Genomic DNA, 12,051 nt, shown 5'->3' on the forward strand with positions numbered 1-12,051 from the left:
GAGCGGGAAACTCCTCCGCAGCGCGTCCCGATGACGTTACTTGACTCAGTATTTAAGCGAGGGCCTGCTCCTCAGCCCCTTGCCTTGGCAATCGGGTCGACACCCTCGTGTGTAGCTAGTTGCCGTTCCTTGTTCCTGTGCTTGTTCCAGTGTTCCAGTTCCCGTGGTCCTTCCTGTGTTCCAGCGTCTGTTCAAGAGTTCCTTCGTTCCTGATTCCTGTTCCTCGTCTTGCTACCCAGGTAATACCTTCTCGGACTGATATCCGGTACTGACCTCTACCTGCCCTTGGCTTCGCCCAGACTGATTCCTGGAACTGACCTCTGCTCACCTTAGACTGACTACGCTCGGACTGATACCTGGAACTGACCTCTGCTTGTCTTTGACTACGCTCGGACTGATACCTGGAACCGACCTCTGCTTGTCTTTGAATGACTACGCTAGGACTGATACCTGGAACCGACCTCTGCTTGTCTTTGAATGACTACGCTAGGACTGATACCTGGAACCGACCTCTGCTTGTCTTTGACTGACTACGCTCGGACTGATACCTGGAACCGACCTCTGCTTGCCTGTGACCACGCCCGGATTGATACCTGGAACCGACCTCTGCTTGCCTGTGACCACGCCCGGACTGATACCTGGAACCGACTCTTGCTTTGGCTGACTATCCTCGGGCGGATACCCTGGCTTTGACCCTTGTGCTCCACTCGGACACTCTCTTCACTCCTCCTGTGATCACCAGGCTCACCTCGCCTGCGGCCTTCTTTGAGCTGGACCATTAGGTGCTGCCTATCCTTCCCGGAGGACCTTCAGTTCCTGCCTTGTTCCCGTGGTTTCCGGAACTCTCGGTTCCGGTCTAGCTCGCCTGTTCACTGACAGCCACGCACCCCTTCTCTTGGTGGGCACACTTCTCCATCATCTCTCCGGGAGATCCCCAGAGGCCCACCTAAGCCCAGGCGGTCCGGGAATCCAAGGGCTCAACCCGCGGAGCCCCTGGACCGTTATTGGTGAAGTTCCTGTCAGCCTCTGTCTCCCTGTGTGCTTCGCCTCCTGGCAGCAGTCGTCCTCTGGGATCCCTCAGAGGGCCGTACCAATCCTGCGCCAGGCCAAGGGTCCACCTCCAGTGCAACATTTCTATGCCGAGCGGATTTTAAAAGCTGCCTGGATATGTGCTTATCTCCCGCAGCGTGCACATCTCCAAAGTTTTCAAAAAGGGGCATGGTCCGGGTGGGGCATGGGTTTTTCGGGGCATGAACCAGAGATATGTGCGTAAATACTTACATGCCTGCGTATGCCCAGATCCCCTGCTGCATAAGTTTAATTCTGCTATGGAGGAGATGTAAGATATAAAGATGGCAGATCTGCAGGGTTTTAAGGGTCAAGGCTAACTGGGAGGAGTGAAGGCTATTAAACTAGGGGGTTTGGAGGACCTGTCTCTTAACTGGGCATGAACTGGTTTAACTGGCAATGGCGTCGGTGCCTGCCCCTGATTTGCGTGCATTGCATGCCCACTTAAAATTGGCACACGTTTGTGCAGCCAGACTATTTTATAACATGCGTCTGTATGTTACAAAATGGTCACGTCCCTCGTCGCGGACCAACATACATGTTCAAATGTGCACCCACACGCTGGTTTGATTTTCAAAGGGATTTACACAATACATATGTAAATATAACTACTATTGTAGCAGTTTTCAAAAGCCATTTCCTGTGTAAGTTAACTTATATGGGTAAATCCTATAGACAATTCAATAGCATATATTGTAGCAATTTTCAAAAGCCCGCTTATATGGGTAAAATACATTTACACATATAAAACCCATTTTTAAATGTGTAAATGCTTTTGAAAATTGGGCCCATATTTTTGAAAATGTTAAAGTATACATGTAAGTCTTATCCCCTCCCCAACTCTGGCCCTGTTAACACCTACACACACACACACATCATTTCCATGGGTAAAGCATTATTATATTCAAGGAAAAGGCTTTACTGGGGAAATGGCTCATTATAAAATTGCTTGCTCAGTGCGCAGGTAAACTTATGTGCGTGCGTCCTGTATGTGTGTACGTTTACCCAGAATGGCGGCATTCCTGGGGGTGGATTTGTGGAGGGCTATGGATTTGCATTTATACTTTTGAATTTTACACTTTAAATATCCTCAAAAATTTCCTGCACACAAATTAGCCAATGTAATTGTGTGGGGGTAATTTTTGGTTGAATAACTTTGAGCGTTCATACTTGCGTAAGTGTGGTTTGAAGATTGATGTAATGTATGTATGTATTTGACTATTTTCTCATGCGGGCTTTTACATAATTAACCCCTTAATATATAGCATTAACCCAAATCCCAGTTTTTTATGCCATCCTCTGATACACTCTGCTGTCAAGCTATGCAGAATTGCTGAATAAGGACCAAGGTTGTGGCTGTAATTTATAAAGGTCAAGTCTTCAGCTCTGATAAAGATTCTGGTGTTCCTGAATTTGGAATAAAAAAAATGTTTTTTTGTTTCCATTTAGCATTGCGTGTGACATACTTAAGTATTAAATTGCTTCCAGTATCTGCTATTTGCGAGATATTGTAGCTTTCAACAATGCGCATTTCCCTTGGTCCTGTAGCCACAATCGTAAATAGCTCATGTATTAGCAGAGACTGAGGACATCAAAGCTGCATTTTAGGTTGTTGCTCTCCAGAAAATGGTGGTATACATGAAATGCCAGCAGACTGTTTTCTCAGAGTCTGCAGTTTTACAGGGTAGATTTACTTCAGTAACAGTAATGATGCTCATGTCTTACAGGGTCATTCATCGAACTGCATTAGGGCCTTATTGCACGATAAATGTGTAATCTTTATCGCATCGCGTGCTAGCATGCAAATATGATGAGTATGCAGAACCAGGAAAATTATGCAAATGAGGGACTCCTACTGCATTTTGTGGTAAAATAACGCAAAATAACTCAGGCTTTAACGTGGGAAATAAAAAAAAAACCAAAAAACCCCCACTTTTTTGTGGTAGATGTGAAAAAAAAAAGTTTTTATCGCACCATAGCAGCCATTGTCATGGCTATTTTTGGGTGTGATAAAAAAAGGCCTTCTCACAGACATAACTACACAGCTCTGTTGGCCCAATAAAAACAGCTTTTGTTACTTGTCCTATTTTCCTAAAGCTACAATGTTAGAGAGAAGTGTACTAGTAGTGGGATACTGGCTCCTTCGGGCTGCTCAACATCAACTACAACAGGAAGGCAGGTTCAACTGCTTCCTTAGGGAAGTACCAGCACTGGAGTCAGAGCCGCAAGCCCTGCAGACATCAGCCTTAGCTAAACAGGTATGTATAGATTACCAACCCAAGGCAGTGCATGGGTGGGAGCCAATCTGTTCAAGTCTGCTTGGTCCCAAGCAACAGCAAGCCTCATCACTCTCTGCTCTTGGCCAGTGGGGAATCTTTATCCTCTTTTCCTCTGTGACTCATCCGCAGTGTTCATACAGCAGCCTCTGAGCTTTTCATAGAGGCCACTTTCAGGGATGACATGGTCTTCTAGCAGGCTGCAAGTAGATGACATCTTTTTTAAACTATCATATCCTAAAAGCTTTTTTATTGAGTATCTTTTAAGTGGAGTAAGTAATCTGTTGTGGGATGATGAGTGGTACATCACCTAACACCACACAAGATTTACATGTACACTATATCCTCTCAGTCTGGCACCTGCAGCTGCACATTTCTGCTCCCTAGAGAGGAATAAGACCTAGTGCTTAATGTACTTTTCAGGTAAGCTTCTGACTAAAGACTTATGAAAAGATAGCATTAGGTGCTAGACCCAGGGAGAAGGCCCATTGTTTGGTCAGAGGTGCTAGATCTTCACAATGGAAGAGGCCAATGGTGTGTTTTTAGCTGCACTATGACATTAGCATAGCTAGACAACCTATTGTTCACCAACAGAGTAAGATATTTGATTGCATAAAGTTTTATATTGTATTGTATTTCATATACCCCATTATCTGTATTTTAATTATGTATGTAATATTGTAAACTGTTATGAATATTACTGGAATCGCAATATATATAAAACTTTTTAAATAAAATAACATTAGTACTGCACTTCTAACCAAGCATTTCTACACCTCTTCCACTGGTCAGCGTATGGTGGTGACCACTAGCTAGATAGTGCCCATCTCACATACATGCCCATATACCCAAGAGTTACCTAAGAGTATGCTCTCTGGAGAAGACAACATGAGCCACTTGTGAAGCTCTACAGTAAGGAGTTTACCATTGGTTCTTGCTATCCTCCTTGGGAGCATACAATGAGCTTTAAATTTTAGGGCATAGTCCATATGGCTATACATGTGAGAAATGTGCCTGGTTGGAATGGCCAGTGGCACTCTCACATGCAAGATCATGTGTGTCCTAAACCTTTTACCTAGTGAGCCTTTAAAACAAAAACCATGCAATAAAAAGACACAACTAGAGAGTGAAGTTTCAAAGCATGTGACCACTTTATTTTAAAACTATAGCCACCAGATTCAAAGCAAGTCATCATCTTTGGTAATCACATGCTGCAAGGACAAGATATCAAATAGCACATGACACTGCAACTGAAAATACCAGTACATTTAATGATGATATGTACATACATTGTTACAAATGGCAACATGACACATACAGTATTATGATCGTATCCTTTTGCAAAATCATGATTATTGCAAAGAACCTAGAAAGTGGAAGTCACAACCCAATAGCTATAGTTCAGCTCTAAGGTTAGAGCTGATGCCAGCACAACTATGTGATGGCAAGAAAAGGCCCAGTCAGTCCATGTTGAAAGAATTCACTCAAAGGGGGACAGCCTAAGGGCCATGGCAGAAAAGTGCAGAGAAGGCCCAGACAGTCTAGATCTAGGCGTCATAGTGGACAATACATTGAAATCATTGACTAAGTGTGCTGTGGCAGTCAGAAAAGCAAATAATGTTTGGAATTATTAGGAAGGGAATTGCAAATAAAACAGTCGATGTCATAATGCCTCTGTATCACTCCATGATGAGACTGCACCTTGAATACTGTGTGCAAGTCTGGTCACCACATCTCAAAAATGGTATAGTTGCACTGGAGAATGTGCAGAGAACGGCGACCAAAATAAGGGGCATGGAACAGCTCTCCTATGAGGAAAGGCTAAAGAAGTTAGGGCTGTTCAGTTTGGAGAAGAGATGATTGAGGGTGGATATGATAGAAGTCTACAAAATCATTAAAGGACTTGAACAGGTTAATGTAAATCAGTTATTTAGTGTCAGAAACTAAAAAGACTAGGAGGTACTCCATGAAGTTAGCAAGTAATTCATTTAAAACAAATCAAAGAAAATTCTTTTTCACTCAGCACATATTTAAGCTCAGAAATTCATTGCTAGAGGATGTGGTTACAGCAGTTAGTGTAACTGGGTTTAAAAAAAGGTTTGGATAAGTTCCTAGAGGAAAAAATCCATAAACTGCTATTAATCAATTAAGAATAGTAGCTTGACATCTATTTAATGTTTGAGTATTTGCCAGGTACTTGTAGCCTGGATTGGCCTCTGTTGGAAACAGGATGCTGGGCTTGATGGACCCTTGGTCTGACCCAGTATGGCATTTTCTTATGTTCTTATGTCCATGTTGAGAGTGCACTCAAAGGGGACAGCCTTAGGGCCATGGCAATAAAGTTCAGGTAGCAGGCAGCGGAACCATGACCGGAGAGTTCAGCATGGAGGCAGCAAGACCAAGAAATGAGGCAGCAGCATTGAAGCAGGAGCCCCAGAAGATGAGACAGAAGCATGGAATTAGCAGCAGGATGAGCTGAGAAGAGACACTAGGAAGACTGTGACTGGAAACTGCATCAAGGAGGCAGAGCATAAAGGAGGGCATAACAAGTAAGTAGCAGGACAACACAGGCAGACAGTAGACCATTCCCAGCAGCAAGCCAGAATAGGAACTCTGTAGTCAGGATGGGCAAAGCAGGCATCTTCCATCTAGCCGAGTCAGGAACTCTGGACTCAGGACATGCCAGGCTTGTTTGGACAAGTCTTCTTTGATTGCTTTTTTTCTCTTTACTACTAGGGGTCCCATGGGCCTTTTCCTCGGAAGGGCTTTTCAGTTTGGGGTGGTATTTTTTTGGAGGACCTACCCCTGGCCTTTCTGCTAGCCAGGGACTACCACATGGAGTGAACTCCTGGGATGGTAGGGATGGCACAGGTGGAAACTCTGGCAATCTGTCAAGGATTTGTGTCGGTGCAGTTGTAAGATTGTTTATGGAGGTCCAGATTTATTTATTGTTTATTTATTTATTTAAATTTTTTATATTCTGCTTTTTGGCACTTCAAAGTGTACATCAAAGTGGATTACATTCATGTACTATAGGTATGGTGTTAGGCCCTGCATCAGGGCTGCTGTCTGTGCCTGCAGGGTTTGGGTGTGGCAGATCTGTGCCCTCATCAACAGCACCATCTCTACCTGTATGTGGTGGAAGTGGAACCCGTGCCTCCTTTTGATGCATTTGAGCGTATCTTGTATTGCCTGCTCTGGTGCTGCTGGTGGTGTGGTTGCTGGTGCTTGAGGTGCTGTCTGTCGCTCTAAAGCCGGCATGCCTGGGCTGGTAGGCTGTGTCTGGGTGTCTGATGAATCCTGCTGACGATGTAGCATGCTGAAGGCAGGTGAGGACTGGCAGCTTGCTCCCAGTGCAGGGATGTCCCTCTATGAAGCACAAGAGTGTAAGGCTCGTATCAAGGGGTAGAGGTGATACAAGGGGTGCCAGTATTTGGTGCTGTTCTGGTGGCAGCTGATGCTGTTCCTCCTCCTCCTCCCCTTCTTCATCAAGTTGCAAGATTGCAGTGATAACTGGAGCTGCGCTGCTGATCCCTGTGGCTTCACGGCTGGGATAGGCGGTTTCCTGGGCAAGAGCTGTGGAAACAAAGAAGACATAAGTATGAATGCTAAGAAGTACACATATATTATGTGGCATAAGATGAGCACTTTGCATCAATCAGTGTAAACATCTTATGCCAAAATATGTGAACATCTGTAGCAGACATGATATTTACAGGTGAGGAGAACTTACCGGCCCCAGTTCGTGTTGTGTCCATGTGCTCGTCCACCTCCTAAAAAACTTCTGGTCCCAAGCATTCGATCAGTGCAGTTCCATGGGGGTCAGGACTATGGAGCCGGCCCCCCCCCCCCCATCTGGCGCGGATACTTATTGCGGCTTGACACCTTGGTCTTCAGCTGGGCCTTGATGTCGTGGTAGCGGTGTGCCACCTGCTCTTAGGTCCTCTTTATCTCACTGTGCCGAGATATGGCCTGAACGATGGTGCGCCTTATCCGGCCCTTGGCTGTCCTGGACATATTTGCCGCATGGTTCCCAAACAGCCTGCTGTAGTTTTCAAGGACCTCGGTGAGGAGAATCGCATTGTCCTCAACAGTGAATTTGTGCGCACGAAGACAAGTCCACCCTGCTTGCCTGGCTGTCAGATGAATGAGGTGCCACTTCTGCTTCCGGAGAGGTGCCACTTTCCTCGCTCTCGCTCCTACTCCCTGCTCCCCTCCCTCCCCCCTTCTGCACCTGCGCTGGCACCTCCGCTCTGCCCTCTCTGTTTATCCCTACCCTGTTGTCCTCCTTCCGCCACACTCGCCAACCTATCCCCTTTCTCACGACCTCCTCCTGTCCCTCCTCCCTATCTCTACTCCTGTCCCTGTCCCTACTCCTACTCCTGCTCCTCATACCACTCCTGCCTCCTCCTCGCTTCCCTCCTGCCATCCTCCACCTCCTCTCCATGCCTCTCCTCTCTCCCTATGCCTTCTGCACTGCATCCTCTCCACCACTCCTCCAAAACACAAAGACAGACACACTTGACACACACAGAAAACTTCCACACGTAGATAAAGACAAGAGACAAAGGTAAAGAGAACACTAAACAGGACAACTAACTCAGAACTTGCTAAACTTCAAGAACTCACCCCTTCTCCTCTCCCTCCCATGCCTGACATATCCTCAGAGAGACAGCTGCAAGAAGCCAGTATATATAAAAAAAAAAAAAAGGACGCGACACGATAATGCATTACACAACGAGATTAATTGTTGCAAATTGCACAATTTACTTACATGATGCGGTAGATCAGAAATTCCCCTAGCCACGCCTATGTTTTTTTTAATCCCGGAACGCTATTGTGCCATATTTCTGCTTTATTTATAGCATTTTGATGAATCTAAGCCTTAGGCCTAGATTTTCTAACCTCCGCGGTGTGATCGCTGCCGTCTTTCACACCCAATAGCACCATCGTAAAAGGTGGTGCTATTGGGCGCGAAATTGTAAGCGAAAAGGCTCCTTACCTTTTCGCCGTCACGCTGTCTTCACGGCGTCTGCCCCGGTGCCGCCCCGACTCCTGTTCCGATCTTGACACTGCCCCTTTTTAGTGATCGTGTGCGATCGCTTTGAAAAATGACCCCCTTAGGCCTAGATTTTCTAAGACACCGTGGCGTGAATCGCACGGTACAGGGGAGCGGGGGAGGGGGGGGGGCGGGCCTGCGATAGCCGGCAGCGATCGCATCTCCGTGGTGCGATCACTGCCAGCTTTCGCATCCAATAGCGCCATCGTAAAAGGTGGTGCTATTGGGCACGAAATTGGAAGTGAAAAGGCTCCTTACCTTTTCGCCGTTCACACTGTCTTCGCAGCGTCCGCCCCGGTGCCGCCCCCGACTCCTCCTGTTCTGGTCTTGACACCGCCCCTTTTTAGTGATTGCACGCGAAAAATCCCTTTTTGCGTGCGATCGCTTTGAAAAATGACCCCCTTAGTTTGCTAAATGAAACTACTGCTCTTTCTACAACAGATTCTTTTCAACAGATATAGCTAAATTCACCCATTGTGCCTTCCAATTGGCAGGATTTGGGCTTTTTTTTTTTCCTATGATGTTTTTTGTTTCTTTTAAATAAATGAATTTATAATCTTTAATTACCATATCCCTTTGAAGTTTGATGTTATGTAGAAATTTGATTTTTTAAAAATAGAAATTACCTACCTTATCTAGAATAGACAGTTTTGTGTGTTTGGCATTCCTGAAACATAAGCAGTCCCGGCCCATGCCAGGAAATGGTGGGCTTGTACTGAGATTGGAACACACAGTAGATTGTTGAATGTGGCAGCTGTTGGCAGATTCAATAACTTTTGTAGTTTGTCAGAGAATTTGTGCATTGGGAAAAACCCAACATTTTAAAGTGAGGTTCTAAGAGGTCAAGATGGTACATTGAGTAATTGCAATAGCCTTGCACTGTTTACCTTTAGGTTTAATGTCCGGCTTGGGTTACTATTCTGAATCTTACTGAATCTTACTTTTAAGCCTATGCCAGTGGATATTTGTTCTCATTATAAAAGCAATGCCTAGTTGATAAGTGTTTGCTCTGGCAAGGTCTGTAAAAGCTGTGCAGTTTTGCAAGTCAGGTTGGACGTATATTACAAGAATTGTGCCCAGCTGTTTGCTCATCCTCCATTTGGCTTCCAGCTCAATTGAAAACCAAGGCTGAGATCTGGTGCTTTGAGCCTTTTTTTTCCCCCTTATTTTATCCTCTGGAGGAGGGGCATATATGTGTTCCAGGACATAATTTTAAGGGGCAATTTTTCACATTCCCTGTGGAGGTTACAGGCCTATAGGCCTTAGTTTTATTCTCAAAGGGAAACACCCCACAGAGTTTCCTTTCAAAATCCGACCTGCAAAGTCCGTGGGTACAAAGGTACTAACAGTCTTTGTACCTGCTGTCTGTGTTGGCCAGCTCACTGGGGAAAAGTACCTACAGGGCTCAAAATATTAAATCTGTTTATGTACTTTTACATTATTTATTATGTTTATATATTTTGTCATGTATATAGCTACTTGATAATAACTTTGTTTTGAATACTCCGGTAGCTGAGCAGGTAATAAATACTCGCAATCCTCTCCTCACTGTACGTTCCCTTACTGCCCCTTTCCCCAAGAATAAAAGACGAGTACTTTTATTCATACTGAGGCTGGATAATTTTCAAAACCCTAGTTTACATAGGTAAACCCATATTTATCCGTATAAAACATTTTGAAAATTGCCCTCCCCATGAGACCAGGTGAGTGGTTGTTAGTGTGGGCAAGCTATTTTAGCTTTTTGCCCTTAGTTTGTACTGGGGTTATACAGTGAGCAGCTGTCTGTACTTCCTCTCCCCATTCCAGATGTTTCTGACATCAGGAACATGAATTTACATGTCTGAAAAGTCATAATGAGCCACATGCTTATTTTAGTTATTTAAAAATATTCCTAGTCCATCTTCCCAGCCTTTCTAGGCTGCCCAAATCCGTGTACAAAGTATATAGTAAAGAGCCTAGTAATATGTTCTGGAACATCTTAGCTGGCCTGAGGACCCATAGAAAGGGGGCTTATTTAGCTTCAGCAGGATGTGTGGGCCTCTTTATCTTTTCCTGTGAAGAATTTGCTTGGTGAATGTTTCTGAAGGACATTTTTACAAGTTAAAAAAAAAAAATGAAGGCACAAGAATCCCTCAAGCTTCCCATTTTCTTAAGTGGCCATTGAGGGGATGAGTCCAGTGTCCTGAATGAATTGCAGAGACCCATTGACGGCCATCTTGGCTGAAAATTTCAGTTTTGTAGCTCATCTGCAGATTTGTATTTTGAAGAAGTGAATTGAAAAATGCTTGCCCCCCCAACCCAAACAGACCAATTAAGCCGATGATATACCTGTCTGACAATGGTAACGAGTGCAGTGGCAGAATAGTTTATGTGCTGGTGGTATGTTCAATACAGCTAAACAGAGCTCTGCTTTTATGGCATGATCATGACATAATGACGCTACTTGACCTATGGGAAGTTTGGTGTGCTTGCCTGAATTGAAACTATGAGATTTAAATTGTGGCTTATAGCACAACAGTGAGAAAAATAGACCCTACTTTTCTTTGCTAGTGTGGTTAAGCAAAATATTATATGATTGATGTTTCTATTAGCACACCCTTATCAACCCAGGAAAAAATGTGCTGTGCAGAAAATTACTCTTTTTCATAATAGTGAGTGCCTCACTGAGTTTGTAGGAAAAAGCATTTCAATGTTTTTTTTTTTCCCAAATTGTTATAATAGAATTTGTAGCCGTAAATGTTATGTTATAATAAGGCATTCTATTATAAGAGCTGAGTTATATTTTCTTGCCGTGTGTGTATGTGTGAGTGAGGGAGTGAGAGTGCAATTAATCCGTGGTTTTTTTGGAACTGCTATACAGATGACCCAACCCAAGAAGCAAAGAGAATCACTGGTGTAGAGAAAAAGAGGGATGGTGGAGGAAGCACCTCATTTATGAGGTGGTGGAAGGCAGGAGACTGAACGTGTCCAATTTTAAAACGGCTTTGCTGCCAAATTATTTTTTGCAGGCACATTTCGGTTGGCCTTCACAATAAATGGAATCATTAAACTGCTCTCCATTTTAACAACGCAAAAGGGGGTTTTCTGAAGTACTCCTCCATGATTGCATAGCATTATTTAAAATAGTGCCTATGCCTTGGGAGGGCTTTTTGGTATAAGTGAGTTTTTAATGGACTTCGTGTTAATGCAGCTTTTGATATCCTGTATACTTACTTTTCATTCAGAATTTATTTTCTTGGTCTGGCAGTTTCTTCCTGCTCCTTGGAACTAGAAGCCCAATTGGAAAAGATCTAGTCTAAGCTCTGGCTCCATGGGCCTTCATTCTCAATTATCTGGGGTTTTCTCTCTTTTTTTTCTTTTCTTTTTTTTTTTTTTTATAATCCCTACCTAATTCAGCCATTGCAGTGGCTCTTGGCTGGAGGCTCTGTCTGGACCCCCACTATGTCATCTCCTGCAGGTGGTGACAGTAACTGAGGCCCCTTCACCTCAGGGGCCATGAGCGCTACTTCTGTAGCATCCACCATCCCTGATCAGCCCAGGGAGCAGTAGTTGGCCGTAAACACGCTTGCCACTGAGGTACTCGGCTGGCCCTTTCATTCCGATATTTTAATTAGTATGAGGCAATCGAAGTGTGAGAGAGCTCCTCCT

At 44.4% G+C, this 12,051-nt stretch overlaps 1 protein-coding gene across 2 annotated transcripts in view; it reads left to right on the top strand.

The window, feature by feature from the left end:
- Nucleotides 1–12,051, top strand: part of HS6ST2 (heparan sulfate 6-O-sulfotransferase 2) — a 710,565-nt gene that overhangs the window by 46,782 nt on the left and 651,732 nt on the right. The gene's annotated exons all lie outside the window — the stretch shown is intronic.

The sequence above is a fragment of the Rhinatrema bivittatum genome, chromosome 6, assembly GCF_901001135.1.
Source record: "Rhinatrema bivittatum chromosome 6, aRhiBiv1.1, whole genome shotgun sequence".
Lineage (NCBI taxonomy): Eukaryota > Metazoa > Chordata > Amphibia > Gymnophiona > Rhinatrematidae > Rhinatrema > Rhinatrema bivittatum.